The sequence below is a fragment of the Puma concolor genome, chromosome E2, assembly GCF_028749965.1.
Source record: "Puma concolor isolate L17-30 chromosome E2, mPumCon1.1.hap2, whole genome shotgun sequence".
In the NCBI taxonomy this organism is placed as follows: domain Eukaryota; kingdom Metazoa; phylum Chordata; class Mammalia; order Carnivora; family Felidae; genus Puma; species Puma concolor.
This window is the reverse complement of record NC_141681.1, coordinates 5,477,448-5,484,078: the sequence shown is the minus strand read 5'-3', so window position 1 is coordinate 5,484,078 and position 6,631 is coordinate 5,477,448.

Here is a 6,631-nt window from a genome sequence, read left to right as displayed (position 1 = left end):
GATGAACCAGACAGAGAAATTGTTGCAAGTCGGGGTGGGGAGGAGAGGCTATAGGATTCTAGGGTCCCAAGGGCCCAAAGGATTCGCCAGCTCTCTGGTCCCCCCGCGCCATTCTAAAGGCAGCGAGTGGAGGCACAGAAAGGTTAAGGGACCTGCCCCAAAGCACACAGCCAGTTAGTCCAACGTGAATCTCCTGTTCCCAGATGTATGCTCTCTCCAGCTTCTTGCTTCTGCATCCAGACCTTTCTGCCAGCTCTAGAAGCTGCTTGCTCTGTTCAGCCCCACACGGCCATGCCACCTCCTTCCTGCCTGCCCCGGGAAAGGACTACTGAGTGCATCATCTCATTTAGGGATTCTTCCAGAAGCAACCCCTGAGCAGGATTCTGCTCTAAGTATGTGAGAGGTGCCAGATCCACTGGGGACTGGAGAGTTGGGACCGAGAGGGAAAGTGGCTTGCACTGGGCAGCTTATCAGACCAGCTACCACTGGGGGCACCTGGGGCCTGGAAGCCCTGGGCAGACTCACCCCCAAGGGCTAAGGGGGCTGGAATACTTACACACCAACTGCTGCCAGCCGCTGTCTGCAGGCTGGTGGGGGCGGAGGGGGTGGGTATGAGGTGGTGATGGCAACAGGGCTCTGCTGGTGAGAAAAAGGTCTTGGGGAGAGAGATGTCGGTGTTTCCTCAAGGGGCAAAGGTGGGGAATTATGGGAAGGCCACTATAGAACAGTGTCCCCCCCCAAAAACGTACGTCGAAGTCCTAATTCCCCAGCTCCTGGGAGTGTGGTCTTATTTGGGAAGTCTTGGCAGATGTCATCAAGTTAAGGCGAGGTCATACTGGCTTGGGGGGGGGGGGGGGGCTAATCCAGTGCCTGGGGTCATAATAGGAGGAAAAGAAACAGACACAGAACCCCTCCGGGGGAGGGGGGGTGGGAGAGAGGCCACGGGACAGTGGAGGCAGAGATTGGAGACGTACTGCTATGAGCCAAGGGATCCCAAAGATTGCCAGAAGCCACCAGAGGCTGGAAGAAGGAAGGATTCTCCTCTAGAGGCTCCAGGGGCAACGTGGGCCTGCCGACATGTCGATTTCAGGCCCCTGCCTCCAGAATATGACAGAACACCTGTCCGTTGTTGCAAGGCCCCCGGTGTGTGGCACCTACAAGTAGCAGATTTTTATCAGGGATGTGTGTCCCTCAAGGCCGTGGGATAAGTTTCTCTCCTTTCCTCCAATCAGCGATTCCCCCCCAGCCTTGTAGCTCAGGCCACCACGCTGACCCTGCCAGGGCTCTCCTTAGGAGGGCAGAGAATGGACGTGTCTGGAACATTGCACGTGGTAACTGTCCGAATGATCCTGCACACAGTGAGGTAGAGGCCTCTCTAATACTCAATAACTCGGTTAAGAGGAGGACAGAAGGGGGCTGGGACCTTCCCACTGGACATAAGCGGTCCATGTGCTGGAGCAAAGGCGTCTGGGACCTGGGCCATGCCTGCCAGACCACCCTTCTACATACGCCGCTCCGCAACCAGTGTTACCCCTTGGGGGCACAAGATAGGAAAGGGGACGTTCTGCACCCAGCTCCCAGGGGGTGTGAACATGCACCAGCCCCTGGGCCGGCACGGGGCAGGCGAACACCAGCAAGAAGGAGAAGGGAGCTCGCCTTTTGTGGAAGGGAGAGCCCGCAGCATGGCGTAGCTGTCGCCCCCAACATGCCAGGTCAACGTGCACTTTAGGGTGAGAGATCCTGGCACGTTTTTAGAAACCTCCATCTCTGTGTAATTCCAGAAGCTCCAGAGAGGCAACCCTTCTAACAACCCAGAGGAGAGGAGCTTCCAGACTGCCCGGACGCTGGAGGAAGGTGCCCTGGAGGACAGCAGGGAGGCAGAGGCAGGGAGAAGGGTGAGGGGCGCGTTAACAGCTTTGATTTGCACACACGTCTTTACTGTCGGACTCTTATAATGGGCGTGCGCACGGATTACCTCCAGAATCCGTTTCTTCTTTGTTCTTAGCTCCCCGGCTGGTACGATGGCCCCACTCGCCACCTTCCCCTCTGCTTTCCCGTGGTAAGGCAGCCGCCGTGGTTAGCAGGGAGAAGGGAGCTAACAAGGTGTTGGTACCAGATCCCTGGAATGACGGAGACACCCATATTTTAAAGGCGCATCCGGTCAGTTCCACCCCGGCCTGGGGCAGCCTGGCCCAGGGGAGGGCGGCGACACGCTGGAGCGACAGGCCAAGTTCACGGACACCACGAGCGGCCAAACACGGCGCGGCCGACAGGACGCGCGCCAGGGCTTCAGCCCACACGGTCTGGCCGGGGTCGCCTCCACCTCCGACGTGGGACTCACGGCGCGTGCGTCCTCCCCGCGTTCTCCACGCGGGCTAGGCCACGTGACTTGCTTTGGCCAATGGGAAGGGGCGAACGTGGTGCGTGGGGAGGCCGGAAACCGTTCTACTGCTTCTGCGCAAGAGGAATGCCGGGCGAGCTCCCTGCGTCCGCTCCCCGGGAGCCTCTGAGCTGAGCTGCTGGCCGGCGCCCTGGATGCTGCAGGCAGGTGCGCGCGTGGGGGCAGGTGTGCACCGGGAGCAGGTGTGCGCGTGCGGGCAGGTGTGGACGTGGGGCAGGTGTGCGTGTGCGGGCAGGTGTGGGCCTGGGGGCAGCGGTGCGCATCTGTTTCGTTTATGGCAGTCCGTAAGTTAGAATCACCGCGTGAGAGCCTGAGGAGTGTGATCACCACCGAGAAATCGTCTTGGGTGCTCGTTTCCCACGTGACTCTGGCGACGTCCCCTCGTGACCTACGTGGGTCACGTGAGAGAGCTCCTCCTCCCCCCTGAGCAGCCCTGGCCCAAAGACGGCCACGCGGCCAAGGCAGTACAAGAAGATGCTTCGTCAGGTTCGAGGCTGGGGAGACGGGCTGCCTTTCTCCTTCTGGAAATGACGGGCTGTCGAGAGGACGAAGGCTTGGCGGGGCGGGGAAGTCTCAGCGGCCACACTGGTTCTTTGTGGGAAGTCTGTTGGGGACTGAACCCTGAGCCCTATTTATTCAGAAGGCATCAGTGGCCTACAAACCTGTCTAGAACATACAAGCCTATTGGAGACCTGGAAGAAAATGGTATCGACCCCCAAATCCAGAAGGGAAATTGCAAAGACCAGCCTGTGTTTATATAAATACCTACAAAATATATCATTATGCCGCCTTTATTAATGGTTACAAGTGAGCATTCACAGGATGTCACGGCGTTTGCAAGTAAGTGGCAGGCTTTGTTTTCTCGTGTCACAGGAGTTCCCAAGGATTCAGGATAACCACTGAGCCCACCTGGCCACTGTTAGCTGAGCCACTAACTGAAATAAATCAGGAAGGCTTCTGCCGTGAGGAGCAGCGACCCCCCCCCCCCCCCGATGCTCTGACAGATGTCGTGTGTTTCTCTCACATAACAAGAATTCCCAGACAGGGAGAGGGGGGCAGTTCTCACCTATCCATTCCTCAACCAAATACTGGTAAAGAGAATGAGATTGGTTACGTTCAGGTAACAAAATGCTCTGTGCCCGCCTGCCTTGTAAACCCTTTATGATATGAACTCAGTCCTCTTACAGCCCTATAAGCTGGGTGTAATTACGGTCCACGTTTCACAGATGAGGAAACTGGCCCAGAGAGGCTGGGTTACTTGGTCAAGGTTGCACAGCTTTGTAAGTGGAAAAGCTGGGATTTTAGCCCAAGTCACCGGGCTCCAGAAGTTACCTCCACACTCCTCTGCCCTTCACTGCCCTCGGATGATGCAGAAGCATTCTGGAGCCAGAGGCAGGAACAGCTTCTCCGGAGGGCAGAGGGGGGGTGGTGACTGCTTTGAGGACGGGGTAGATGCTGGAATGAAATCCAAATGCCATAAGGAACGAGACCAGGGATGGGTGCCGAGTCGGTCCCAATGACAGCCCGTCTTTGGTCCCTCCTCCCTCCCCTCTTCCTCCCTCCTGCCCTGTCTCCTTCCTCCCCTGGGGACCTGCTGGCATGAAGCGGAGGACTGAAAAGCCAATAATTGCTCTTTCCCACCTTGGTGACCCTCGGCACCCCTTCTGCCCTTTCTCTTCACCCCCCACTTCTCGCTCTTTGACTTGCGTCATCGGGTGACTTTGGCAATGTCAGCCATAAGTGGATTATGAGAAGCAAATCTTTTGTTTAAACAGAAATTCTAATTTTCTCAAAGGCGGTGGATAAACAGTACGGAATGCATTAGAGATCAGCAGATCTTGTTTGCGTAAAAGCGTGCTTCAGTTTCTTTATACAAGCAGAAAATAGCAGCTCTCAGTCCTTACCAGAAGCTTCTCTGTGTCAAAGGGTTGGTCTCGCCATTTCAATTTGCGTTGCTCAGACGATGCTGAAGGTGCCTGCTCAGGTGTGAAGCCACATCTCACGGCCCGGGTGGGTCACAGGCTTGGCGCCCTCTGCTGGGCACTGAACAGCTCTTCCCCTGCTTTCTACTGCTATAGTCCAATCCCTTCAAACAGATGCATTTTCGGGGGTGGGGGGTGGGGGATGAATTATAAACTGCCTTTACCCAGGAGGGGAAACGCCAATGGCCTGGAATCCAGGAGGGCTGAGGCCAGGCCTGGGAAAGCCCTCCATGGTTGTCTAGGTTTCGATGCTGTCAAAGGCAGTACGTTCTTTCCAGCACCTCTCGCGAGAGGCTCCAGCAACTTCTTAAGCCACAGGCCAGGGAGGGTCGTCAGTGAGATGCCTCAGAGTGGATATCTCAGAGGCCACCACGACCACGTAAGCAAGAGAGGGGAGTTTATTATAAAGGGGCAGGCGGGTCTCCTGGCAGCAAGGGCAAGCAGCGATCCAGTTACAGAGCTGTGTGACCTGTCACCCCAAACCTAGTGGCTTAACAGGACCATTTTGTTAATGTGCCCAGATTCTGTGGGAATTTGGACAGGGCACATTGGAAAGGATGTGTCTTCATGTCCTGGCCCCTGCTGTGATGGAGGCTGGAGGCAGCATCTGGTGGTGGGGAGGACCTCACAGGGACCGTCAGAGGGGCACTTACACGTGGCTTCTCCCCGTGGCCTTGGTGTCCGTGAGGAGGTGCCCCGGGGACCTCCACCTGCAGGGAAGGTGACAGCCCCACAGCCCCAGATCCTGAAATTCATTACAGTGATTCAGCACTTCTGTACATTACACGGCACCCATCCTGACAGGTGTGCTTTAATCCCCATCACCCCCTGCACCTGTCCCCCCACCTGCCTCCCTCTGGTAACCACCAGTTTGTTCTCTGTAGTCAAGAGTCTGTTTCCTGGTTTGTCTCTTTTTTTTTTTTTCTTTGTTTTCTTTCTTAAATTCCACCTATGTGTGAAACCGTATGGTATGTGTCCTTCTCTGATTTGTTTCACGTAGCATAATATCCTCTAGGTCCATCCATGTTGCTACAAATGGGAAGATTCCATTCTTTTTTTTTTTTTTAATGTTTATTTATATTTAAGAAGAGGGGGGAGCAGAGAGAATCCCAAGCAGGCTCCACGCTGTCAGTGCAGAGCCCAATGGGGGCTCAAACCCATGAACTGTGAGATCGTGACCTGAGCCAAAATTAAGAGTTGGGTGCTTAACCCACCGAGCCGCCCAGGCGCCCTAAGATTTCATCCTTTTTTATGGCTGAGTAATATTCCACTGTACACCTACCACATCTTTAGCCATTCATCTGTCGACGGACACTTGGGCTGCTTCCATAGGTTGGCTATTGTAGATTATGCTGCTGTAAACACAACAGGGCATGTATCTTTTTGAATTAGTGTTTTTAGATTCTTTGGATATCTACCCAGCAGTGAAATTATCATATGGAAGTTCTGTTTTGAATTTTTTGAGGACCCTTCATACTATTTTCCACAGTGGCTGCATCATTTTCCCAACCAGCAGTGCACGAGAGGTCCTTTTTCTGCGCATCCTCGCCAAAACGTGTTGTTTCTTGTGTTGTGGATTTTAGCCATTCTGACAGGGGTGAGGTGACCTCTCATTGTGGTTTTGATTTGCATTCCCCTGACGATGAGTGACGTTGAGCATCTTTTCGTGTGTCTGTTGGCCGTCCGTATGTCTTTGGACATATATCTGTTCATGTCTTCTGCCCATTTTTAATTGGATTATTTGCTTTTTGAGTGTTGAGTAGAATCAGTTCTTTATTTTGCATACTCACCCTTTGTTGGATATTTGCAACTATCTTTGCAAATATTTGCAAATATCTTCTCTCATTCAATAGGTTGTCTTCTAGTTTTATTGTTTCCTTCACTGTGCAGAAGCTTTTTTATTTTATTTTATTAATATTTATTTATTTTTGAGACACAGAGAGAGCATGAACGGGGGAGGGTCAGAGAGAGAGGGAGACACAGAATCGGAAGCAGGCTCCAGGCTCCGAGCCGTCAGCAAAGAGCCCGACACCGGGCTCGAACTCACGGACCACGAGATCATGACCTGAGCCAAAGTCGGATGCCCAACCGACTGAGCCACCCAGGCGCCCCAGAAGCTTTTTATTTTTTCTGTAGTCCCATTCGTTTATTTTTGTCTCCCTTTTCTTCAGTAGACATATCTAGACGTTGCTACAGCCGATGTCAGAGAACCTACTCCCTGTGCGCTCTTCTAGGATTCTTATGGTTT